This window comes from Colius striatus, chromosome 11 (genome assembly GCF_028858725.1).
Source record: "Colius striatus isolate bColStr4 chromosome 11, bColStr4.1.hap1, whole genome shotgun sequence".
Lineage (NCBI taxonomy): Eukaryota > Metazoa > Chordata > Aves > Coliiformes > Coliidae > Colius > Colius striatus.
In genome coordinates, this window is record NC_084769.1 from 4525264 (window position 1) to 4552576 (window position 27313).

The 27313-nt window shown below is 40.4% G+C and overlaps 1 protein-coding gene across 9 annotated transcripts in view; it reads left to right on the top strand.

The window, feature by feature from the left end:
- The first annotated feature begins 1901 nt into the window (after window positions 1–1901).
- The window catches only part of GTDC1 (glycosyltransferase like domain containing 1), a 210633-nt gene continuing 185221 nt past the window's right edge, over window positions 1902–27313 (top strand). For 4 of the 9 annotated variants that reach the window (XM_062005032.1, XM_062005035.1, XM_062005026.1 and 1 more), the window contains exon 1: window positions 12507–12621. The gene's annotated coding sequence lies outside the window, so the exon portion shown is untranslated. Of the gene's footprint in view, window positions 2027–2147; window positions 2229–12506; window positions 12622–27313 lie in introns of those variants that run through there. The other 5 variants (XM_062005031.1, XM_062005028.1, XM_062005027.1 and 2 more) reach the window with 5 other exon arrangements.

Below are 27313 nucleotides of genomic sequence, written 5' to 3' on the forward strand. Positions count from 1 at the left end.
AGCCCTTCTAATGCTCCCCAGGATGCCATTGGCCTTCTTGGCCACGAGGGCACATTGCTGGCTCATGCTCATCCTGCTGCCCACCAGGACCCCCAGGACCCTTTCCCCTGTACTACTGTCTAAGAGTTCATTAGTACATGGGATTATTCTTTCCCATATGTAAGACTTGACACTTGCTCTTGCTCCAGAATGAACTATGCTCATGGTGCAGACTTCACCACTAGCATTATTCCTTCTGGGAAAGAGGCAAAAAAAAGAGAAAAAACCCTTTTACAGCAGCAAGATGGAGGCAGGACAGATAAGAGTGATTTGCCATGCAAAAAGTTGGAGGGGCTCATTAGAGGCAAAGTTATTAGGCCAAGCAAACAGTTAATCCCTGTCACACAGAGGTAACAGAGTTGCCAGCCTTGAACTCTAAATTAAAGGCACTCTCTGAGCACTGGAGAAGTGACTCTTTTTTGCAGCTTCCTCAGTACCATCCGTCTACCATAATGCTGTGGTCTTTTTCTTTCTTTAAGTTCTGGGCTCCAACTAATTACTGGCAGGAAGCGCCTATTTTTATGCCATTAGTATGCAAATGAGTGAGAAGTAGAAAAATATTCTAAAGGAACTGTTACAATATCTGTCCACAGATTACTGGCCAATTAGAACATGGGATTAGGGCTGCAGGACCCCAAAAGAGTATGGCCAAAGTCTTTCTGCTTGGGTGCCTCAAGTGTAATTTCAATGGGAACTGTATATACACGGTCCTTTTCCTCAAAAAAAAGGGGAAAAAAAAAGTTCAGGCCTAAATTGCCTGCTTACAAATGAGCACTTCTACGCTTGAAAAATGAATGCCTTCACTTCCTCGCCTCAATTTTTCTATCCATAAATCGAGGATAAAACATCCTGTTTGTCCACGTTCCAGCACATGCTGGGGGCAAATTATTCTGCCAGACTGAGGGTCTCCTCGACTCTCACCCTGTCTGACAATGTCCAAATGACAAAGATCTTGTATTTATAGAATTATTTCTAATGTGAGTGGTAAATGTGAAAAGATTTTTAGGTCTTACCACTTCTGCTTAGGTAAAAAATGCTAACACTGAGAACTGCCTGCCTCGTGACATTTTGTTGTTTCCATAGGTTGACAGTACTGGGCATTGAGAGGTTCGGGAGAGTGGGAAACTATTGGGGAAACAAGTTTCCTAGGCTCTTTTTTGAACCTAGAATATTGCAAAACAAAATGCTGCATTACCCTAAGAGTATTTCTCATGCAAATCGGCCTTCTCACTCTTTCATGATCACTGATTAGCCATGGTCGGAAAAAAGATGTAACTTCTCAAGTTTCTGGTGCTGATGCTTCTCACAGGTGTGCTCTTTGGAAATTTTATCACTCCACTGGATACTACTCACTTTGACTTCTTATTTTAAAAAAGAACCCACAACAGTTTATATCTACATATCAGAGCTAATATCATGCTAAACTGAGTTACTCTGGAAAGTTTTGCTGGAGAGTCTTGTTACTCAATGTAGATGAAGAAGAGGGTTCACAAGTCAAGCTGTATTACTAACACCTGTCCAAAGAGTTACATACACCACCTGAAAAGGATTATCGGGGAAAAAGCACACACCCCCTCCTACTTATTCAAAACTGGTAACAGGGCTGCTTTTTCTCTTATCTGCTTCTCTCAGAAAAGCATCTTTGTATTTTTATTTCTTAGTCCACCTGGTGTACGGTTCGTCGTTACTTTTTTCCTCCCCCTCATGCCTGCTTCCTCGATCTCTTTCGGACGGCCTGATCGCTTGCTTTGCAGTTGCCACAGCGCCGATGCAAATGGTTTGTTTCCCCTTCCAGTACTTTGCTGCCCTCAGTTTTCCTCCCTTTCACTCTCCGCTCCGGCAGCCGGGCCCCGGACGGCGGGCGGGCTCCCGCGGGGAGGCCTCTCATCGCCCGCTCGGTCGGTCCGAGGAGCTGCCCCTGCCGAAAGGGCCGCTCAAGCGGCGACCCGTGGGTGGCTGGAGCGGGCGGGGGGCGCCGGGCCTAGGGGTGAGCGGTCCGCGGCGGGGCCCGCGGCGGCCCCGGGGCGCGGGGCGGCGGAAGGAGGGGGCCCGGCTGGCGGCAGGGGGAGGCTGGCTCTGCAGCGCGCCGAGGGGAGGGAGGGAGGGGCCGGGACGCCGGCGCGTCGGTGCCGACGGTCTCCAGGCGGGAGTGAAGAGGAGGAGGAGGAGGTGAGCTCCCTCTGGGTGGGGTAAGGAGCGGGGCCGCCCGAGCCAGGCAGGAGGGAGGGAAGGGGTCAGCGCGGAGCGGCGGGGCGGGCGCTCCGCCCGGCCCGGCGCTGGGCGACGAGGACGGGGTCGAGGGCCGCTGGTGGCCGGCGCTCGGAGCGGGGGGCGCGGGTGGCCGAGCCCCGCTCCGCTGTCGGGGGTAAAGGCCCGGGTGGCCGGCTCGCCGCCGGACGCGGGGCTGCGCGCTCGCCTGACGTGGCTGCCCGGCACCTGCGGCGCGGGAGGCGCTGTCGGGGGCGGCCGTCGCCCCGGTCCCCCTAAAGATGGCTCCGCGGCCCTGCGTTCGGCCTCCGGCGGGGAGGGGAGGGAAAGCTGCCCGGCCCTGCGCTGGCCCCCGCGAGAAGGGGCCATTCCATGGGGAGCCGTCTCGGCGGGGGAGCACCGGCTGGCGGCGCGGGGTGCCGCCTTCCCGGCGGCCCTAACATGGCTGCCCGTGTCTCGGCCCTGCGGAGCCGCTGCCGGGGCCGCGCCGGGCGGGCAGGGCCTGCCGCCAGCTTGCGGGCCTTTCCTCCGGCGCCCTCCGGGGCAGGCCCCAGGGGACGCGGCGCTGCACGGCCCGGGCTGAGGAGGGGGCCTGGCTTCCCTGAACCCGGCTCCCTAGGGCCCGGCTCGGGGCAGGTGGCTGCGAGGGAGCCGCCGCAGGGACGTACCCCGTTCTTCAGGACTCACTCAAGCCCCTTCCCCGCCACAGCTCCCCGAGTCACTGAGCGCTTAAAAGACGTGTGTGTGGGTTATTTCCTAAAGACACTGTTACTGAAAAAAAAGCCCACAAGGTGTGTGGGGCAGGGACCGCTTTTCATAAGCATTTACAAAGTGAGCTGCGAAATTTGAATGTAGTTTCATTCCACGTGTCAGTACAGCACAATTCAAATGTTATACATGTAAATAATTCTGCTGGTAAAACTGGATAAATTATAACCTCTGCGGTGACACAATGTCATGCGAATTTATAGAACAAGGATAAAAATGAAACCATAAAAACCCTCCTGTTTTGCAAAATGTGTAGCTTTTAGGATTTTGTTTTTATCTTCTTAAAGCTAAAAATGCCATGTGACAGAACACTTCCTAGCAGAGGAGCTACTTAAATACACTTTGCGACCGAATCCTAACTTTAGGAAAGTGTGTCTCGGATGAATGAGACTTGGCAGGTCTGCACAAATCTTTTAACACATGACTGTGTGATGATTGGAGTAGCAGACTGGAGGAAAGAAACCATTCGAGGTGCAAATAACATGCACTTTTTTTAAGAAGCGGGGGAAAGAGTTTGAAGCATGGTTGATGGTAGGATTTTCTGGCTGATGAGGGGTGGGTGCACATTACTGTGATTCAGAGTTTAGCCCAGTAGTCAGGTAAAAAAGAGAAGCATTTTTTAGTGTGGCTTATAATAATGATTTGGTATAATTAAATAGAGCTGTTTTATCAGACTCTATTAACCTGGTTAACCTTTAATCTTAACCATGACAGAGTTTTCATGAAAGACCCTACATACAAAGTACAATATTGAATTTTAATTGGAACTTTCAAGATGTAACTTAAAGTATATTATTCAGCACTTTTTCTGGTAAGTTCAAGTGTACAATTCATTGGAAGAATACTTTCTGACATAAGTTTATATGCTATGAATCTAGATTGCATAAATTAATGAAGGGAAAGATTTTCTAATACAATGATGATGTGTTGTTGATCTCTATGCCTACCACATATAAAAAGGTGAGATTCATGTGGTCTTTACAAACTTTCTGAGCGGTCTCCCAGTTAGCTAGCCAATTAATAGGGATGGTAGAACCTAGGAAGCAAAACCTACTTTACGACTCAAGGTGTTGGTACTTCACAAATACAGCACAAAATTTCCTCTCTCTGTTGATAAGTGCACAGTTTGAATTCTTAAACAGTGATATTCTTACATTTACTCTCAGTTGCTGTGCTTGGTGTAGTGCATTAAAGCCTTTGTGAAGGCCAGAGCTGCACACAATGGATTCATCTCGTCCCACAGACTTTAGCCTGAACGAGGGAAGGTGTTTGGTACATGAGTCACTGATGTGATACCAGCAAATATCTCCTGAATTTCAGTCTTTTGGTATTTACCATGAGTTAAAACACCTGCTAATTAACCTTTGTGGGTCTCTCTCCCATGTTAGATCCAGTACCATGTGTAACTTTCACTGTTAAGAAAGTTGTTGCCTGTAGCTTGCAGAGTGCCTGCCTTACAGCTGAAACGTGTCACTTTTGCTGCTAAGTCACTTAGGCTCTAATGTAAAAGTTATACAACTTCCTTAATGTTGTTTTAAAACTAAAATATAGACGTATTTTAAAAACCTCTTTGGCTGGAGGCCTGTTTTAGAGTGGCCGGTAAAAGTAATAAACTATCCTCAAAACATTTCTGCTCAATAAAATTTGAGAATATGAAAACAAAAAGTTCCTGGTTTAGCTTTTTATAAATGTTTTCTACATCTCACGACTGCAGTATTTGACGTTGCCCATGAGCAAAGAGCCTTGAGCATTTTAGGCCTCTGACCCAGTTGACAGCATGGGCTTCTGTTATTTTCTGTTTTGATCAGAGCAGTGAAGGTTTATGGTCTCTGACCAATGTCCTAAACTGGTAAAGATTTCTAAATTGATGTTTTTATCGTGAAAACAGCACTTCACCACTGTACTTTGTTTTACTCAAGGCTCTTGAATAAACTGGGCATAAACTGAATGGTTGCTATGAGCTATGATCACACCGAGCACTTCTTGATTTAGAGAAGATCAGTAGAAGCATTTGCTATATATCAATTCTTTGCTCTTTCTGTGGCCAGCTGGAATCTAACTTACTAAAAAGAAAAAAAAAAAAAAACACCAACCCTGCATTGTTTGACTTCACAAGATCAGAATATGTTTATAAAGTATTACATAGTTCAGACTGGGAGAGCCATTGAGATAAGACATTTCTCCCACAGCTGTTGATGAGCAAATATTTCAATGTGCAATATTTGTGTTTGCTCTTTTGTTTGCAAGGGGGAAGTCTTGTCCGAAGACTTGAGATCTTACCTGTTTAAGAAATGAATTCCAAGAGCTGCTGTTTCTATATAAATCTGAGCCCGAACTTTGTGCTCAGAAGAAACATACGACATCTATGTTCCTGTGTGAACAAATTGTGTCCTGTTATAAAGAAATACACTGAAAATATATTTTAAGGTTCTGTTTTAGTGATATTGATATAAATAGTGACACTTCAAAGTTGACTGCTCTGTTTGAGGACTCCTCTGTATTGCTTCTTGAGACAAGCTATTGTGTAGGAGTAGTAACAAAGCTAAGGTGAATGATTTGCTACCTTGAACAGAGTGAGCATCTCATTGTCTGGGACTAGTTGTACAACTTCTTAATATTGCTTAGTAAAAAAAAAATACACAAAAGTGGAGAACAAACTCTATATATATATACATATATATATATATATATATATATATATATAAGGCTATTGGGAACCCATGCAGCAGACATTTCAGCATTTTCTTCCCCATTTGTATGTGAGAAACATTCTCTACCAAGTTGGTAAAGCAGGAAAATCATCTTAATCTTTGGTGGCAGAATTGTTAACGAGGGGCTCTAGAGGGCCAGCCTTCCCCTGCCCCCAGCCATCAGTAAGCGGTGCAGTTAGCAGTGGTGAAGCAGTGCCTTAGTGCTGTAAGGACACATCCCCCAGTGTGAATTTCACTTCTGAATACATACATATCAAAGACTGTCTTAAATGTACACCTTTGCTGGCCATATTGCTGCACATCAGATGTGAAAGTAAAAATAAACGTGTGAAGCACCAGAGTATGGAATCTAAATCTGAAAACCATATCTCCAAACAGTCTATTATTCTAAATCCTGGACCCCAAAAATATGTATATATGGGAGCATGTATATGTTTTATTTTTGATCCACAGTATTTCCTGTAGGCAAGAAATCAAAGATCTTTTCAAGTTTTAAATGGCGATAAGTAGGGAAGCCAGTACTTCAGATTGTTGGTATTTTGAGTATGAGTAGCTCTTTGATGTCCAAATGAGAACTGGAGGAATGTCTAAAATTAACAATGAAGTATGTAAAATTAAAGATGAAATGCAGAACTTGAAGGAAAACAGACAGGGCCAGGCACTATGTGTGGGGATGGTTTTTTTTTTCCCCTGAATAATTATTTGTTAGAGTTAAGACACAGAACACAAGGCAGTTGAGACACATAAATCCCAAAGTATGTTAGTGCTGTATAAGCAACTTTGATTTAGATGTTTGCATGTATGTACATTTATGTGTAGTCAAACATGTGAAATTGAATACATCTGTGATTATTGGAAGTTTTCTCATTGGCATTTTGAATGCAATGATTTAATGCTCTCTTCGTACCTTAATTTTGCTGAGTTGTTGTTAAAAAAATGGTAGAAAAAGGTAATGTTAGGTTGACAAAAAAGGGAACTTGATCAGTTTTGCATCTGAGAACATCTTTATGTATTGTGTCTGTAAAACAGTGTGGCCTCACATGCTATTTTCCTGTTTTGCTCCAGGATTATTTTTGTGCAGCAGGTTGTCGCTGATGCTTGATGATACAAGTCATAAATATTGATAGATAATATTGATTACAGATATTGATAATATAGATATTGCCATAAATACTGTGGAAATGTGGGGTTTTTTTCTAGAGTTACAGCAGTGATCCTTAAAAAGGTTACTCTGGCCATTATTCTGGTAACAAAAAACTTGTGGTGATCATGCTCTTGAATAAAATACAATCCAGAGAGTAAGACTTGCTTCATAGTCATTATTAGAAGCTGTCATTGAGGGGGAGCAAAAAACCCTCACACCCTTTAAGTTCACGCCTAAGTACTTGGAATCAGATTTAATATGTTGCAGTCTTTCATTCCTTCTCTGGGATGTAAGATTTACTGAATTAATGTTCCATGGTGGGCATTATTCACCCTGGCAGAATTCAGTGGTCAAGCATGTTGAAATGAAGGATGAAGACCTTGCTGTTGCTATTTGGCATTTTTCTCAATCTGAAAAGACACAGAAAGGCTTCTCCTTCAGAGAACTGTGGGGTTTTTTTGGGTTTTTTTTTTTTTTTTTTTAGTTTGGCCTCCTAAAGCCTAATAAAATGTACTCAAGAGAAACAGAATTGTGAAGCCATTGTGTAGTAGAACTTCCAGAATATCACACAGCTTTGTGCATACATGGAGGAGAAAATGTTTGGGAATGCTGAGAACTCAAGAGTGGAGTGTGATTAGAAAGAGAAATGATTCTGTGGCTGTAGTGGCAGGATATGAATAGTGAAGATGGCTTAATTTCTAGGACCAGCTCTTCAAAAAAATGTTACCCTCTTTCTATTCCTTCCAGTCAGATTGGTTTGGGGGCTGGGGACGTGCCTTAGATTTGTGTGTTCATGACCTTATCATGGAGTATTTGACAATGTAGATCTTGATTCTCATTTCGTAGGGGTTTATTTACCAGATGACATCTTTGTAAATAAAATAGGAATGAAGTGCATGTTGTATTGTGAAACTAAAGTGTATTTTCTAGTTATCTTACTTGGTGCATGTAATTTAACATGTGCTTTCTCAGAAGCATAATTTCCATTGTTTTAAAGCTACAGTCTTAATTGAAGTGCAGATCCTCATTTCATCTGATACTCAGTGTCACATTTCCTGTATATCTTTCTGCTTTGATATTTACTTTATGTACAAATATTCCAGAAAACAAAAATTGAACAAGTAGTTAAACATATTGCATCTTTTATATTCCAGTTATTTTCAAGGTTTACACAAGGAATATGTAAAGATGACTTTGCAGAATAAGTAATCATTTAGCAGCACTCTGTGAAAATCTGTTTCATGATTTCCCAGTTGAAAGTTTTGCTGTTCATCCTGGCTGTCTACTGGATTGTAGTTTAATCAAGTAAATTTCTGAGTAGAATTTTGTGTGTGGTTTGAAATAGCTATCCAAATAAACAATAACATTTCTTGTTGGCTTTGGAGAATGGTTTCTTGTCCTGATCTTGCTTTATGAAAACTTTAATAAGAAATATGCTTTCATAGAATCATAGGGTTGAGAGGGACCTTTAGAGATGATCTAGTCCAACCCTCCTGCTCAGGCAGGTACACCTAGATCAGGTCACACAGGAATGTGTCGAGGCTTCAGGTTCTGAAGACTGCCAGAAAAGGAGCCTCCACACCCTCCCTGGGCAGCCTGTGCCAGGGCTCCATCACCCTCGCAGTAAAATGGTTTTTCCTTGTGTTTTGTTATCATTAAGTCAGTTTTCTTTTTTGTTGTGATTTAATTGCAAAGGCAGGATTTATGGAAATGACTGTAGGATTGTGCAGGGCTAATTAGTAACTTTTCCCAACAAGGCATTAAAAGTTGGTCGTTCTTGTGCCTAAAACTAATAGTGTACTTTGTACTTGATCTGTAGGTCTTTTGTAAAACAAATGGTTATGCTACTAAGTGGAAAATCTAGACCTTTAAATTTCTTGGATTATTATTTGGCATGCTGTTCTGGGGAGTTGCTCAGATTTTTTTGTTCATAGTTAAACTTCCTGAGATAGGCTATATCTCTGTGGAAAAATGGATATTCACATAGATTCCTGGATATTCACATGATCCCTTTAAAAACCAATATGTTTTTTGATGGAGTAGTAGTAGCTGAGCTGGAACTTGCAGTAGTAATTTTGGAATTGAATATGGCTTTTCTACTGGTGTCTATTCAAGGATTAAATACCGAACAGTGCAGTGCTTTATAGAAGCACTAATACCTATTACAAGTTTTTGCAAAGAGTTTTAGGATTACCCATGTGATATGGTGACCATTGGGCTGAGTGATGTCTCTTGTGGGTTTTTTTTTTTGTTGGCCTTGTTGAGCTGAATTGCCAGTAATTGTTATTTCACCCAGAAGCGACCTAGGTGACGTATGGAATTCCACCACCTCTAGCAGCCTTGTGCATGTGGAATGTCTTTCCTAATCAGGCTTAAGAGAGGGAGGCATTCAGCATAGTAATGGTTGAAAACCTGCCTTCTTAAAAGAAAAATAATCAGCAGAGGCATGTAGCAAGAATGCACCTCCATGCTTTGTCCTCTCGTTGTTGGACAACAGCTTGTGCTGCTCTTGGACATCCTTAACGACCACAGGACATTTGTTGTACTTTGCATGTACCTCTTTATGAACCTGTTTCACAAGTAGACTTTCAGGAGTCACAACCCTCAACATGCAACTTCAGTTTCATGGTAGCTGTGACATTATTTTACTGTTCATGCTGTGAATTTCATTCTGTAGTAAAATGAATATTATATTGGCTGTTTAAGTTGGTTGTCAGTGGAGAATAGGGAAGATACAGCATCTGTATGCAATCTTGGCGACAAGAAGGACCCTCTGGAAAGCTGTTACTGTTGGGGCAGAACTAATCATTCCATGTGAAATTATATAAGGAGAATTAGCTCTAACTCCACCTCATTTCCTTTTGTACTGCTGTGAAAATAAGCTTAGAAGCATCAAACCTTTCCTCCTTATTTCTCTAAGTACTTTGTTAAATACTTCTTTTTATTAAGACTTATTTATTGTAGGTGCTGAAAACAAAAATAACTACCTGTATTTCTAGGTACTAATGGGGTGTACATCCTTGCCTAATTTGGCAGTTTTGATTTCCTTCCCAGGACTGGATTCCTGGGATTGGTTGCCATTGCCTTCTCTGTACTTTGACTTTATTTCCCCAGTGGATTGTTCAGAGTCCTTCATATTTAAGGTAGCATGCTTGGTGTGATAGGAAATTGTCAATCACAGACTGCCTTGGCTATTTAGAAAAAAAGAGATATCAAAAGCCTGCTTGGAGCTCTAAGGAGCAGTCAAGTTACCCGCTGATTTGCCTGGCAGGAGCCTAAACTCATACAGCCTTTAGGTTTACAAAAGAAAACACAGCTCTCTGGAGGTCATCCTGTCTGTGCTAAGGCCCTGTACTCTGTGTGTGAGCATGTAGTGTTCATTGTAAAGCCAGGTAGATACATCCGACAGTTTCTGATGTATTCATCTTACCAAGTCTTAAAAACAAATCAGTGAAGATTTGTATAACCCCTCTGTAACCTAATCTATTGTTTAACTATCCCTAGAGGTAGTATATTTCCTTAAATTTCTGGTTTTTTCCTAACTTGTTAAGCTTCTTGGATTTTTTACCCCCCCCACAGTGGATGTTGCAGTAGTGGAACATGATTACCATGTTTATAATTGCTGTTAACCTATTCTGAAGCCTGTGCCCTCTTTTACTATTTTTTTTTTTCCTATACTCAGCAAGCCCTTTTCCCTTTAACTTTCCCTGCTTGCTTAGGTTTTCTTCTGAGCTTTTCTTCATTTCCTACATCTGTGTATCTAGACCTGAACACAATGTGCAACTGTAGTCAGTGATTAGTAGAATAAATCTTCCCATGTTTTGCATATGATACTCCTGTTAATACAAATTCAAATGAATTTTTCAATTTTTTGTATTCAATTCAGTATTAAACCCCCTGCTGTTAATCACTTAGTACTGCTTTTTTTTCAATCCTATTTCTCCTTTCCAGAATGCCTGCAGCCCTTCCCAGGTAGCTATAACATTTTGCAAGTTTGTTGTTCATCATCCAAGTAATAAATGAAAACACTAAATAATCCTGCACTGAAAGTGCTGTCAGCATCACAATGTGAGGGCCAGGAGAAAGAAGCTTATAGTTGGAAGCCCTGCACCTTCTTGGAGCTGCAACCTTTGGAGGTAGAGTCACAGAATGGTTAGGTTATGCTCTGACCTCTTCATTGTCTTTGGGGCTATTTGCCAGTCTTGCTTGGGTATGTCTTGTACCGGTGAGCCTGGTGTTGGACAAATAAAGTTAGGCATCTTGTAGCTATAGGTGATTAGGAAGGTAATTGGTAGTGAGGTAAAAGGGGAAAAAAAAATCAAACCCCTTGGAGAACATATACACAGATCTTTGTGGTGGTGGTGGTGGTTCAGTTCCTCAGAGTGATAGGTGTAAAAATCACCTGTAATTAGTTGGATACAGAAACGTATGCACTGAGTAATGTGAGATGCAGCCATGCACGAGTGGTCATTCTTCATGGCTGCTAGACCAACACTTTAAACGGAAGATCTTTGATTAAACACATCTCAGTATTTGAAGTAAGTGTTATTGTTGTGACTTGTGTAGGCAAGGAAGGAGGGGAACAAAGGGTATTTTTACTTCCAAACCTTTTATTCTATGTTTTTTTTTTTTTCTTGGAACATAATCTGCAGCCCTTTTTCTTTTATGTTAGTGGTTTTAATATACCTGATTTGATCAGAAACAGTTTATTCTCTGCATGACATTTCCAAAAATGAAGCGACTAAGAGATGCTGCTAGAGTTGCAAAGTACCAAGGAGTGTGGCTTACAATTAAGGCAGATGTGATTGCAACATCTGTGCCTAGGAAAGCTGCAGACTGATCTGCATTCTGCCTTCAGGATTTCTGGAATTCCAGGAGCAGAAGTGGTGCAGATAAGACATGTCCTTTGAGGTTTTAAAATGCTCTGCTTAGATTGTAAAGCTCAGCCTTATTAGACTCACAGGAAGCACATCTCCTATAGTGCAGCCAAATTGGTATCATTATTAAATACTACTTCTCATACTCTTCAGGGGTAACTCTTCTCTGTTGTGGTGTTATTTGGGAAGAAGAACCTCTGTGGTTGTCTCAGAGTGTTGACTAGCTGAGTATGTCAACACACAACTCTGCATGGTACTTTCTGACTTGGAAGCTATAATGGGATCCAGAGAACAGTTTATAGAGATTTTTTTCACCTTTTTCCTTAAATTGAACTCTCCAGTGCTGAAACTTGGACTTCTAACTTGCAATCTTCATTAGAACACAATCTAGAATAATAGGAAGAAAACCTTCTAAGCCTTGCCATCATACAAATTAAACTTCCTTTTCTTTAATGACTCTTCCCTTTGCCAATTGTGTTTTTGCAAAGTCGATCTTTGCCCGTTGGTTTATTCTCAGTAGAACAACTATGTTGGTTTCTGGGTGGCATAAAATTCTGTGTATTCTTCTCTGAGTTACTAAACTCTACCCTTTTCCATCATCTCTGAGCAGCAGTCATACATCTGCTTTCTGATCTCAGGACTCTCCAGCTTACGTTGAGGCTCCCCGCTTGCTGTGCTTCACCTCCTTTGTGTTCTGCTCTGGAAGGCTGTGCCAGGTGAGATGTGCTTGCTTTTCTTTCCCCTTTCAGGAGAGCTCCTGTGGCCTGTTTCGCAGCCTGTGGGAAGAGGCAAGCTGGTGGGTGGCCTTCCTCTCCTGCAGCTATAACCTTTTTGAAGGGACTTCACTTAACACAGTGCATGTCAGGCAAAACAGGTATGCTCTGTGGGAGTTCATCAGAAAATGTATACTTCAGAAATGGAAAGATATACTGCTGTAAGTTCATGAATATGTTCTGCAGAAGGAACAGCCTGTAAGTAATATATTAAAAGAGGAACTGAATGAGACATGAAGACAATTTCCAAACGAGAAAAGCAGGTGGTTTGCATTATTTCCTGCGTGCTTAGTTTTTATGTTGGTGTCATCATAACAATACATGACAAATGAATATGCTTTTCTCTCGGTGATGTTTAAAATTTGATTACCTGAATATTTATGTTGTTTGGTACTTAGAAATATTTGACGAGTTTTATTCTTCACTGGATTGTATATAGAATAAATTTGGAAGTTGAACAGTACATTTTGTTGCAGACTATCCTAAAATAAGTTCTTAATTGTTTGGATGTATTAGTATTTAAAAATGTAAACTTTGAAAAGGTAGTTAGTAAATTCTGTTCAGGATGTGAACTCTGTTGTGTTTTCTAACATTAATTATGCAAGTTTGAAATGCTCGGTTTCATTTGAAGGTACGGCTTTTTATTTGTATGTAGCTGTTGAAATAAATTACCAGCGCAAGAAAACATTCTGCTAATAAACGAGGGATGCTTGGAGTTGGCTCTGCTAACTGAGACAATTTAATTCATCCATCATCAGGGTTGATGTTTCTTAGCAACACAAAGTATTTTCACTTGGGGCACTTTCAGGAACTTCCATGATTTTCTTCAGATACAGCCTTGGTGGTATTGTGTATGACCTGAAGTTTGTCCATCTGTTCTGAAGCTTCCAGTACTTTCCCTCCAATGATCCAAATGATCTGATGAATGGGTTTTTTTTTTCAGCTTAATAATACACAAGTTGACTAGAGAATTGTTTCTCATGTCAGATTTTCCAAAGGGTTCTGGGAAATTGTTTGTTGCTCTGTATAGCAAAGCTACAAGTTATTGAAAACGGGTTATAGTTTCATAATAAAACAGATACGAAAAATATTGGCTTGGGAGCTAACTAAATGCTTTCTGATAGCCATAGCCTCAAGGGGGATACTGGGATCATTTGTAATAAAGGGATATCTTTGATATCTTTTGGTGAATTGACTAGTATTCTATTTAGATCATAATTTCTGAAAAAAATGGCTTGATACACAGTGTTACGTTATCAGATTGTTTGGGTGTAAGAATTGCCTTAATGTATGGCCAGGATTTTTACGTGTTTATTCTTTTGATGCGCTCTCGAAATCAGAAGAAGCTGTTGATACATTAAGACTCTACCTTTATTTCTTGCTTTCCATTTTTTAACATGTGTGAAGCTGATTTCAACAGCGTAGCTACAGCCTAGAGCTGCTGGGTAAATTCTACTCGCTTAAGAAACCTCTTCAGGTATATAACAAGTGTTACTCGGTACTAAGAACAAACATCTTCCAAATGGAATGTATTGTTTTCTTTTGGGAAGCACTACATCTTTTGAATTTTTGCTAAAGTGCTCTGGAAATGTCTGTAATCGTGTGAATAGTGACTAAACCTCTGCTTAGATCTTGCTTTGAGAGGAAAAGTTTTAGTGGTTATAGGACTATAGGACGAAAGCCTCTTTATCAACGGTGTGTAGCTGTTAGCTTATTTCATGAAGGTATACAGAAACCACTTGAAAGAGTGGGAAAACAAATCACAGAAATACTGGTTTGGTTCTTCTTCATAGTTAAAAAAGTCCTATGTAGCAGCTCATGTCATCTTAGCTTTATTTTACTGAGTTTTCATCTATGAAAAGTCCTTATAAGTATATGCAAAAAAAAAGAATTGGAAGAATTAGTAAGGTGCTTTATATAAAGGTTTTAGTGGTTAGTCTGTAAGTGGCATTAATAAATGAGGAAGTATTTAGGGAGCTTTAAGAGTTGCCAGTGAACTCCATGCTCATTTTATCGTTTAACTGCATGCATTTCTGTAAGGATGACATCTCACCAGTAAACTTATTAGGAATTCTTTTGTGGTTTCAAGCTCTGAATTTCTAGTTAGTGTTTCTGGTTCTGGGACACTTAATTGTATGTCTAAGCTTGGATATCTTGTTAATGAGCATCTTTGTTTTGGTGTTGGTGTTTCATATCCTGATATTAGTGTCCAGCATCATGCAAGATCTCCAGGTGTTTCCTAGAGTCCTTTGAAGAGTCATAATTTGGGAGCTGCCTCTGTTAACCCATGGCAAATAGTGTCTGAAGAAAGGAGAAAGAGATAAAATCTTGGCAGAGGGCTTTGCTAGCAACAGGGGCTTTATCCTTTTATCAAGTCTTTGAAAACAGCAGCAGTCAGTTATGTCTGATGTTGCCTTACCTGTAAGTTTGAACTGTGGCAGCTTGTAGAAGAGTCAGGGCTTTGTCTGCTCCTCCTCCTGTGAGACTTTGTTGCATGTGGTGACAGACTACCTACATTTTGACCTCAGCCTTAGCATCCTGAGATCGTCTAGGAAGCTCTGGAATCAGTTCTAAACTCTCCTTGCCCTTTCAGGTACTGTACAGAAAATTCACTTCTTGTAGGAGTAGGCAGAGTTTGCAGTCGTGGTGGCTCCTTGTCATGGACATTTGCTGAAGGATGGTGTTTATGCTGCAAAAAGAGTGAACCTGAAGTCACGTTGCATCTCAGGATATAGTATTTTGTTCTGTATGGCTGTGTCTCTAAAGACTGACTTTTAAAGCTGGTAATATATATTTCAGAAAGTCAAATTTAGAAGATTTTAAAACACTGAAATCTGTTAATAACAGACTTTTTCCAACTGTAGAACCAATATCTACATTTACGGAACTTGCAAAGACTGCCACAGACAAGTATGCACAACTTGTTTAATAAGAATCCAAACCTAAATACTCTACAGGAATTAGTCTAAATTTCCTTTTCTAACTTGTTCAAGACACAGTGTCTTAAAGCCATTTAGAACACATTTACAATATCCAGTCTTGGGTGTAAGAACAGTTTAAATTTGGGGGAAGCTTCATTTGGGGTAGACGAAGGATTCCAGAGGATTCACAAGCAAAATACAGCTCTGCTGTACTGGAAGTGATGCTGGTGGAGATGCATCAGTGCCAGATGGGAAGTGGAGGGAGGGTTTCTAATTCCCCTTTAACTTGGGCACTTACATGTATAGCATACTGGTTACTTAAGCTACGCAAATTATAACAAGACATCACCCGAGTGCTGTGCTAAAGACAAAATTCATTACCAAATATTACATTTAAATCACAGCCTCTCCAGCAGGACAGAAGCAGGTGCTGCAGTCCTCCTTTCCTTAGCCCAGCTCCCCTTTTTTTTTCCCGTTTGGTATTTCTGACCATAATCTATGCAGTTTTCTGTGGTATAAAGAAATATAAAGAACTGATGAAAATTATATTTTTGAAGGTAGTAAAAGGTCTGGAGTAAATCTAATAAATGGATAGGGATAACTTGTAATGAGGAACACACAGTACTGTCAGAACTGTTGTAAATTTTCAAAAACTACTTTTCATCTTCATCCATCCATGATTCAAGTAAAGAACATTCACTTTATGGCCTGCAGCACAATACAAGTTGTACTTGTACAAGCTAGCTTTTGGTTAAAGCAATGAACATATTATTTGAATTTTAGGAAGGACAATTTGAAAATGTACTATATTTAGGATTTAGTCTTGAAGTTATAAGAATTACTAGTGGTTTTTGCTGTTGCATTCTTTAACGTTCCTGTGCAAAGAATGACATGATCAGAGTTGTCACTGGTAACATTTAGTTTTTTTAGTGCAAAGTATTTTTGGGCAACTCTTGTTTTGAAAAACATGGGATGGAGTATAAGAGAACTAGTCTAGGACTGTTTGTGTTAAAAGGTTACAACTTTTAATTGTTTGAGTGCTGTTTCTGCAGTTAGTATCTATAAAAATGGAAAAGATGAGAGCAAACTGGTAAGACTAAAGCATTTCTCAGGGGTAGTTTGGCTTTGGGGTTCTCATCATTTAACATAGCAGGGTCTTTTCAGAGACTTGGATTCTAAATGATTTTTATTCCAATTAACATCTGGATACATTTATGAATGAGAAGTTAGATGTTATCCTTCACACATAGTCCTTTTGTTACATATTGTTTGTGTGTAACTCATACTAGGTGAGTTTGTAATTTGCCCTCATGGGCAAGAAGGCCAATGGCATCCTGGGATGCATCAAGGAGAGTGTGGGCAGCAGGTCAAGGGAGGTTCTGCTCCCCCTTGACTCTGCCCTGGTGAGACCTCATCTGGAGTCCTGTGTCCAGTTCAGAGCTCCTCAGCTCAAGAGGGACAGGAAGCTGCTGGAGAGAGCCCAGTGCAGGGCCACAAAGATGATCAGAGGACTGCAGGAAAGGCTGTGGGAACTGGGGCTGTTTAGTCTGGAGAAGAGGAGACAGCTGGGACCTCATTAATATTTACAAATATCTAAAGGTAGATTTCAGGAGGTTAGAGCATCACTTTTTTGTGTTTTATCTAGTGACAGAGCAAGGGTGATAGAAAGAAGCTGGAACACAAAAAGTTCCATTTAAACATAAGGAAAAACTATTTCACTGTTGAGGTGAGGGAGCCTTGGCACAGGCTGCCCAGGGAAGGTGTGGAGGCTCCTTCTCTGGAGGTCTTCAAACCCACCTGGACATGTTCCTATGTGACCTGATCTAGATTGACCTGATCTAGATTGACCTGCTTCTGCAGGGGAATTGGACTAGATGATGTCTAAAGGTCCCTTCCAACCCCTACCATTCTGTGATTCTATGTCCTCTTCAGAGGAAGAAATTTTATTCTTAACACAGTCTCAAAATGTAAACCCAAAACATTGAGCTGTTTGCCGCAAATGTACTTAAATAGGTTTTGATTGAGAGAGAAAACAACTTGGTTATCTTCAGATCATTTAGGAATTTAAGTAAAAATACTATGCTTTGGTGACTTTTGAAAGCTCTGTGTAAACTTTTAAAGCCTATCCAAAAATATGGTGATTGTATTTGCAGGGGCTTCTGTAGCCTGGGATTTGCAAGTTCGGGCCAGGCTTGCTTTTAAAGCACCTAGCAGTGTAAATTGTCAAGTAGCATAAAGTGACTTGCCTGGTATGACTGGAGACAATTGCAAGCCACACCTTTTCTCCTTCCTTCAAACAATGTATTTTTTTTTCAGTGTGACAGTATTGCTGTTTTATGATGTGGACTGATACATCTAATTTGACCTTCTGTCTGAAGTAAGGGTCTGATCAGGTATACTGTTGCTTAGGTCCTCACCCTAGAGTGAACATTGCATGGCAACTACATAGGTTTAGGTGCTGCAGTCTAGATTTCTGTGTTCTAGAACAAGAGAATTAACAGTCTTGGAGGAGACTGTCTCTCTCCATAGGACAGTTAGCGTAACTGTGGCTTGTGGTAAAAATAAGTAACACACACCAGTTAGCTGACACTCTGCACCTACATTTTCCTGTCCATATTGTGTGGTTTAGTGCTTTTTGCATTCAGGGCAGGATACAGTGAAGCTTGTTTGATGAATTGCAGTTTATCTCATGAGCATGATACTTCGAGAGTAAGAGCTATGACTTATCATTGGGTGGCTTCTTTCTGATTCAATAAGCAAGCCTTGCATTATACATTAGCTTTAGAAACAAGCTATTGAAGGGGATGTACGTACACATATATGTGGGAGGATGTGTATTAACATTTAAGTACATGTATCTGTGTATCCAAAGAATCCTGAAATAGGTATGGAATGGAATTTTAGTGATACAAATGAAAAGCAAGAATCTAAGTAGGTCTGTATTCAATGTTAATGATCTGTATTCAATGAAAGGTTGACCTTTGCAGGACCTTTTCTTTTGAAGTAAATAATAGGCTGATCTATTTGTCCCACAGCTGGGAGGACGGGAGGAGATTTGGTTGATCCTATTTTTTTCCAGCAAGACTATCACAGGAAATGATAGGACCAGTTGCTGAGATTGCAAAGGACTGTGTGGCCCCAGGAATCTTTTAACTATGTGCAAAGACTGATCCTGTTCAATAAAAAAAACCAAAACAAGTGTCTGAGTTTAGACCTAACACTAATTCAGATCAGGAAAAATGGGATCCTTCCCATTGACTTAGAATGGATATGCAAGACTTTAAGTTGATGGTTTGTATTACACATTCATCATTATAATTATCACTTGAACTGTTGAGCATGTTTAACCTGGTAAGCATTTGCCATTGTTGTATTTAACAGTAAAGGCAATATCTGAGCATTATGTTCTGAATTTTGTTTAATTTATTGCAGTGGTCTAAAGCTCTGCAGCTTGAAGACTTTGAGGCAGAAAGATAAATGATCAAGAGCACGTATATTCTGCATGAAGAACCTGTGGGATGTGTGGATTTTTTTTATGACTGGTTATCTAGTTACTCAGATATAAAGCATGCTTTTTACTGCAAGAAGAGTAGAGTTAAAATTCTCTTTTAAAGTTGATATAAACCTATTTAATATTAGAAATGTAAATGCTTTCTTGTGGACAAAAGCATTCTGCCCACCCAACTGTATCACTTCAGCTTAAGCCAATTTTCTGTTTCCAGCCTCTTAATTCTCTAGTTTATGGAGTACAAATAATTAAATGTGTCCAGTCTTAAACATTTTTTTAGTTGCATGGTTTACAATTTGAGTTTTGGAATTGTGGGACTGGAATTTTGGCCTGTTTTTCTAAAGGTTGTTGCCTGTGCTAAAGACTTTCCAAAAAAAAAGTCTCAAGAACATTTTATAGCATCCAAATAAGAGATCAAGACGTTGTCTGTAAGCATATGAAATAATTTTAAGATCAATTGAAGGAATATGTTTGGTCAAATGGGCAGGGGTTACTCTTCAGAACTGAAAGAATTAGAGGAAGCTGACAATCTGAGGTATGGTGTTGCTTCAGAAAATGTGATGCATTAGGAAAAGATGGAAAGCATCATGTTTTGTTGTTGGATTCTCATGCATCTTATGAAGCCATTGGTGGTGCTGCTTGTCTTCTCTGCCTGCTTTTGTGTTACTGTGGGATGTGGATCTGCACTTGATTTAAGGTTGATAAAATCTCTATCAGAGCTTCTGTTAGTACTGAAAGTCCTTATCACTTAGGGTTCTTTTTGGCAAATGAACTCAGGAAAGCTGATCCTAAATGTGGCTGGATTTTTTTTCCCCTCAAAAATAGTATTTTCATTGTTAGTGGAATCTGTAGATGAGAAACTTAGAGGAACACCGAGAGGCATCTTGGTAGATTGTCCACAGTGTATTTGATCAAGAAAAGAAACAGTTTAAGGAATGTGACGTGTGGCTCTTGATGCAGAAAAAAGCTTCTGTGTGCCTAATATATTGGAAAACATTTGTTCAAGAGCACGTCTTCCTTGTGCAAAATTTGCCCCTGTAGTATTATTAAGGTCAGTATCCACGTAGGTTCTCTCATACATAGTGAATGCGATGCCTGAGGTCAGCTTGGCTTGTAAATGCAACTTTAAGAAATGTTTTGCCAGGTCCTGCTAAAAAAAACATCTATGTAAGTTGTTTGTTTAGAAACTTGTTTACTTCTGTGCTCTTCTTGGCCTCGTCTTCAGTTATTGATTAAAAAATGACAGTTGTAAAGGAAACATTGTGCCCTGCTTAACAAGTAGTTTGTAGAATTAATTCTTACATGTATACATACCCTCAGTGACCGATTCTCTTAAGAGAATTGATATGAATTTTCAGGTAAAAATTCTGTTCTGGATGTTTAGGTGCAATTTTCTATCCTTTACTAACCCTTGGTGTGAAAAAATGTGTTGTCAATGCCTATGTTGTATTTTTAATTGAGGAGTGTTAGAATGAGTGTGATTCAGGGTGGATTTATCAAACTGATGTCTCAAAATCAGAAACTCAACTTCTGAATCAAGTGGATAATTTCACATGTCCCTGTAGTTCTTTGAACTCTACTACCAAAATGGTCTCTGCACTTCATGTGTTGGCATGTTCACTGAGAATCAGCATTCTTTCTCTGTGTTATATCTTGATAGCTTTTTCATTTAGCTTCAAAAGTACCAGGCTGCTTAATGAAATCAGAATGAAAAGAATGCGTTTCCAGTCTTCTGGTGTGTTATGTTTGCTTTCTGTGTTTCACTTACGCGTTAATCAATGAGCTGATTTTGATTCCAGTCACTTCTCAGGTTAGATCTCAGCAATACGTGGATGGATAAAGTACTGTGCAAATTAGGTGTGAAACGATTGGAGAAACGCACAAGCTGGTGCTGTGCAGAGCCAAGGCAGGTTCGGCCTGGCTTGCTTTAGCTTGTGTACGCTACCTTGCGAATGCAGGGCAGTCTGGCAAGGCCAGTGCTGAGCTGCAGCTAGTCTGCTGTTCTGGGTCTAAATTGGTTCTGTAGAAAACAGATCAACTGTTCTTTCTCTACCTGTACTTTAATGTCTGTTTTATTCCTCAAGTTGTCTATCGCTTGAGCTACCCTGTTCCTGCTGTTCTAGGTGATGAAGAAGCAGCTTGGTCTCTTCTTGCTGTTTGTGTTGTAGCGCTGCTTTGCGATGTGCAGCCTTATGTGATGAATGTTAACTAGTGTGGGTTTTGCAAGGTGGAAGAGTGTTTAGCTCAATGGGTTCCTGATGCATGTGTTGAGAGGAGTTGGTTGTTCTCAGGCTGGTTGGAGGCTCACACTGATAGTTGTGCCCAAAGGATCATTGTGAAGAGGTGAACAGCCTGACTATCAGCAGACTCCTCTGACTTCAGCCTGTCCTGTCATCCAGCAGCCAGATACATTGAACAGCACCTGCTTGGTTGTTGGGGTGAAGGAGAGAGGAGGCAGGTTATTTGGGAAGCCACTTCTCATCCTTAACAATTCTCATCCTTTGCATTTTTTTTAAACAGTTTTAGGTCTTAGTGGCTACTACTTTCACATTTTTATATTTAGCTCAGTTTTGCTATCAGTTGGAACTTTCCTGATGCCTTTATAAAAGTGTGTGTGGAATTACTTTTTAAGTATTTCTTGGGTGACCTGGAATGAAAGTTTTCTTATGTTTAAAGCTTCTAAAATTGCAAGTTGTTATTAGTGATCCACAGGCTATGAAGTGCCACAGTTTTGCTTGTAGGTAGGACCAGAGAGTATTTCAACAAAAAATTGTTACTGACTACCTTAGAGGGTTCCACCTAAAAGTTAAAACTTACAGCTTATGGTATTAGATAAATAGTGATTCTATGGCAAGATGACCCACTTAGTGGGTGAAGGAAAGGCTGTGGATGTGGTCTTCCTGGACTTAAGTAAGGCCTTTGACACGATCTCCCACAGCATCCTGCTGGAGAGACTGGCTGTCCGTGACTTGGATGGACATACTCTGCGATGGATGAAAAACTGGCTGGATGGTCAGGACCAAAGAATCGTGAATGGAGGTAAATCCAGTTGATGGCTGGTCATCAGTGTGTTCCCCAGGGCTTGGTGCTGGAGCCTGCTTTGTTTAACATCTTTATCTATGGTGTGGATGAGGGGATTGAGTGCACCCTCTTTAAATTTGCAGATGACACCAAGCTGGGCAGGTTTGTTGACGTGCTTGAGGGCAGGAAGGCTCTTCGGAGAGACCTAGCCAGGCTGGATTAATGCGCTGAGGCCAATTTGATGACGTTCAGCAAGGCCAAGTACCAGCTTCTGCATTTGGGCCACAATAACCCCAGACAATGCTACAAAGGGCAAAGGGGCTTGAGAGTTATCTTGAGGAAAAGGAGCTGAGGGTGTGAATTGACAGGCAGCTGAACATGAGCCAGCAGTGTGCCCAGGTGGCCAAGAAGACCAAGAGCGTCCTGGCCTGGATCAAACACAGTGTGACCAGCAGGACCAAGGAGGTGATTGTCCCCTTGTACTCAGCACTGGTGAGGCTGCACCTCGAATACTGTGTCCAGTTCTGGGCCCTTCACTACCAAAAGGACATGGAGGGGCTGGAGCATGTCCAGAGCCAGGCAACAAGGCTAGTTAAGGGTTTAGAGAACAGGTCTGATGAGGAGCAGCTGAGGGAGCTGGGGATGTTTAGCCTGGAGGAGACTGAGAGGAGACATGATCACTCTTTACAACTACCTGATGGGGAGTTCTAGTGCGGTGGGGGGGTCAGTCTCTTCTCTCCAGTAAAGAATGATGGGACACACAGAAATGAACTCAAACTGTGCCAGGAGAGGTTTAGATTGGACATTAGGAAGAACTTTTTCACCTAGACACGGTTATTAAGCATTGGAAGGGGCTGCCCAGGGATGTGGTGGTTGAGTCACCATGCCTGGAGATGTTCAAAAGACACATAGATGAGGTGCTGAGAGATGTGGTTCAGTTTAGTGATGGGCTTGACAGTGTGAGGTTAGTGGTTGGACTTAAAGGTCTTTTCCAACCATAAAGATCTATGTTCTCTGTGATAAAAACTAGTGTTTCTTCTGTGTCATATTATTTAGAAATTAGATTTATTATAGATATGTCAGTGTGACTGTTCCCTGGTAGTGTCTGTTGAAGATGTTCAGTATGATCTGTGGTGAAATTGAGACAGATGTCTCAATTGAGTATTTATTTTAAGCAATCAGCTTCTGTGCTATGTGACCAACAGAAAAGGAGAGCCAGTCTTCAGAAGTAAAGGTGCAACTGCCTCCACTCTTCTGGTAATTAATCCTCAGGTCCTGAACACCCAGTCATGGCAGATAGTGGATGCCAAGGATGGAGAGCTCGTGCTTGTATAGTTATTTCCCCAAAGTTCTTTTGCCCACTCTGAAATAATTTAATTGAATATATTTTAACCCCAACATGTATTCAGCAGCCTGTAAGTTCTGCTCAAGCTGTGAGTTTTAAGGGTTTCTAACGCTCTGTTTGAGGGTGAGATTGCTGTTATTTTTTTCTTTAAATTTTATGAGCATTTTTCTATAATGATGTTCCTGTCATGCTTTTGGCCATGAATCAGCAAAGCATTTATATGCCTGCTTTAATTGAAGCGTGGAGTTGTCTTGCTGTGCAAATGTTGAAGTCAGTGAGACTATTAATTAAAATTAAGTATCTGCATTAAGTGCTTTTTCTAAAAATAAGTCGCTTCATAACAGCTTTGGGCCATAATCGAGGAGGAGGGGTTTGTTTTTTCAAACTTTGAAAATAGGCATATAATCCTCTCTGAATTGTATGATGATAAAACGTGGCAGCAATACCAGAGGGCAGAATGTTCATGGGATGGAGTGTGAACTTTCTGCTTCATAAGATGTCACCTAAGCTGCTATTTGGTTTTAAATAGAGAATAAAACTACTAGTGTTTCTGCATTGCACAGAGGGTGGTATCAAGGAAAACTTCAGGAAAGGTTACTGCTTAAGCTACCCCCATGGTGGGAAGCACATGAGTTATGCTCATAGGAAGCAGCCAATTCATCATCTCTGCTTACAGCTCCCTTTTTCTTCCGTCGAGTAAAACCTTGCAGCAGTGTAAGTCAGTGGTTCTGTGAGACTTCTTAGCTAGTTGTGGTGTGTATGTGTCAGTTATGCTTTCTATCTGTAGTTGAAGGCATTAAAAGTATTTCCAGGGAATACTGAGCTCTGGGGTTGTTTTTTACTGTACATATTAGACAATTTACTATCCAAATCTACTGTACAATTTGCTTTACAGAATTAACTGGTTGGTTTATTCTCATGGCACTTTGGTGAAACAGCATACTTTTATCTCCTACATCTGACTCTTTACCAGGCTTAGTTTATCATGTTAGCCTGTTAATCTTTTTTCAGTTTACTTTTAAAAATAGACTTCTTTTTACAAGAGCCAGTATTCCCCACCTGCAGCAAACCAATAAATTAATAGTGCAGGGAAGAAATCACTGGGAACAGAAAAGGAATGTATATCAAGCTGCTTCTACTGTCATATTACTGATTGCACCTCTCCTATCTTTTCTTGCAACACTGATTTTTAAGCCCTTTCAGACATGCCTTTTGCAGGTATATATATAAAGCAATGACCACATTCTTATGCAGGAAATGATAAGAGACCTTAATGTTTGTGGTCTGAGCTGGGAAGAGCATCATTTGCCTGAGGTCATACAGAAGTTTGAAGTAAGATGCAGAATTAGTGCAGGTGTTTTCTGACCAGAAGATGATGCTTCTGGGGCACTTTGTGTGTTGATATCCCCACGCTGTTGTTTTCTTTACTGCTACAGTTCTTAGTCTGTCATTATCGTTGATCATTTATTCTTCTATTAGCAGAAGAAACCGAGACTCGCACTTGCATGTGAATACAGTTCAAGTCCTTGCTGAAAAATCACATGGTGGTTTCTAAAAACAGGGCTCAGAAGGTTCCTAGTTTAAGTCATTAATATAGTCTGGAGGGGAGGGAGCTGCATATGTTTAATGTCAGTGCTAAAAGTTTCTGTAAAGCAGTGTCACATGAGCACAAAGCAAAATTTACATTGTTTGGGGAAAAATACCAACGTTGCCATCTTTACTATGAGCACATCAGTCGCTCTTTATTGCTTTTTAAATTTGATTTCATCGTAGTGTGGCGAGCTTTTCAATAAACATAGTGGTTTCATTTATATAACACTAGAATTATTGTTAATGCACGGTTTCATACTGCGAATTACGTAGGTAATATTGTGTCCAGTGGGATCCTGTATCACAAAATTTGCATAGTTATAGTGCTAGTGACATCGTATCTCATACAAAGAACCTAGGGACCTGATACAATATCAGTAAAACTGTCTCATAGGTATGATTCAAACAGTTTTATTAGCAACATATGGGGTATGAAGGAGCCACAGAGGGTAGTTTTGAGTGTAAGGGTGCTGGCCTATCTTTTTCAGCCTGTAATTATATCAGTCCTCTTCTATGGCATTATTTGTTGCTGCTCTGGGATTGCTGAAAAATAACTACTAATATGGTGACACAAAGGATCAGAATAAATTATAATTGTTGACTTTACAAGAAATTCATTGGCAAAAAGGCTTACTATCCTAAGCTCAGATGTCATTTCTGGTTCAGCTTCAGAGTTAAGCCACATATACAAAATAATATCCTTTTGGAAGTCTTAGGGTTTTCTGGCAACCTTATCCTGTTGTGCTGGGTGCTTTTGTGATCTGACAGATGTGAGGAAGAAACTTCTTTTGGCTGCGTTTTGGTTTTTAATCTTAAGCTAGGAAAGTGCATTTTGTTTAATTGGCACTAGGATATTGAACTCTTGTTCCCCAAATGGAACACATTATAATTAGTCATCTTCAAATAGAGTTTGTCATTTAAATGTTTTGACTTGTAAGAAACCTGCAAAGATACAACTAGAAGATTACAGTAGTGCTTCATTTAGTTGTACCTCTTAAAATCATGATATAGGTATCAAATAATTTGTATATGTTGTAAAAATAATAAGTTTGAAGATTTAGTTTTTCTACTAATTGACTAACTGAAGAGCCATAGTGTATATACATAGCTATTAGAAAAAGTACTATTTGACTATTTCCCTGGTAACTTTAAAAGAATACTTGTGTTTTTAAAAAACACTGGCTCTTTGCAGAACAGCCTGCATAGGGAATGAGGACCGTGACATAGAATTGCTTCTAAATCTGCACCAAGAGAAGTTCAGAATGAAAAACTAGAGTACAGGGGACAGAACTGGTGAAGATTAGCAGGACATCTGTGAGGATGGGTCACCTTTGCACTGCTGGGACCTCTGTGCTGCTTCACTGATGTGGAAACATCTTTCCATCCATTTTTCTCTGTCCCGTATCCATTGCTTCAATGTAGATCCAAACTACACTTGTAGAAATGTGCTCTGGAGAGGATCCTGAGATTTATTTGTCTCTTGTCTTTAGGTGGAATGAAACTCGCTGGAGTTGTTTCTGATTGACTTTTACCGCACATTAAAAAAAAAAATCAGTAAAAGAACATAATTTGGAATTTAATTGCCAGATTTCTTTCTTAAGGCTCAAGCTCTCAATCATGAGTGGCACTTGAGTTGAAGATATATTGAAATACTAGTGTTTGCTTGCAACACCTCACCTGCTAAGATTTTCAAGTGTTTACTCTGCAAGCCATCAATGAAAACACTGAAGCATAGTAGACTGAGGACAGATTCCTGCCTGTTTCCAATGCTCTGCCATTCTCATAGCAAGCTACTGGTACTTACTGCCACAGTGCAATTTGGCATCCTGTGGTGTTCCCACATCTTAGTGGTATAACCTAGATCATATTTCCTGTTTTTGATTTTCAAAAATGTTGTATGAAAAAACTGCACTGAAATCAAGATGCATTTCTTGACAAAGGGGAAAATTAAGATGAGTTTGATGTGACTTCTCTTTTCCTCCTGACAAATATTGACTGCTTGGTCCTCTAGGTGTGTACAAATAGATTATTTAATCTCTTGTTTTGGTGATCTGTTGGTATGGGTTACTTGTCTGTAATCCTCATTTTTATATTTTCTTCTTTCTTGGAGTAAGTTTTGTTTATGCTAGTGCTTCAAGTCTTTGGGAGCTTTTCTGACTTCCCTGAGCTTTCAAAGATAGTTTCAGGTGATTCAGGAGCTATTTCGACTAGTTCCCTTGCTATTCAATAGTAAAAGACCTCAGCCTTTGCTAGTTTGCATTTATGTTTTGAAAAGTATCCTGGTCCTGTCTTATGTCTTTGAAAGCTTGGACTGGAAACTGACAGATTCATTGCTGTTGAATCTGAAGTTTTTCTGTAAAGACTGCAGTAAAAAAGCATTAAACGTCACTTTGAGAAACATATAGAAA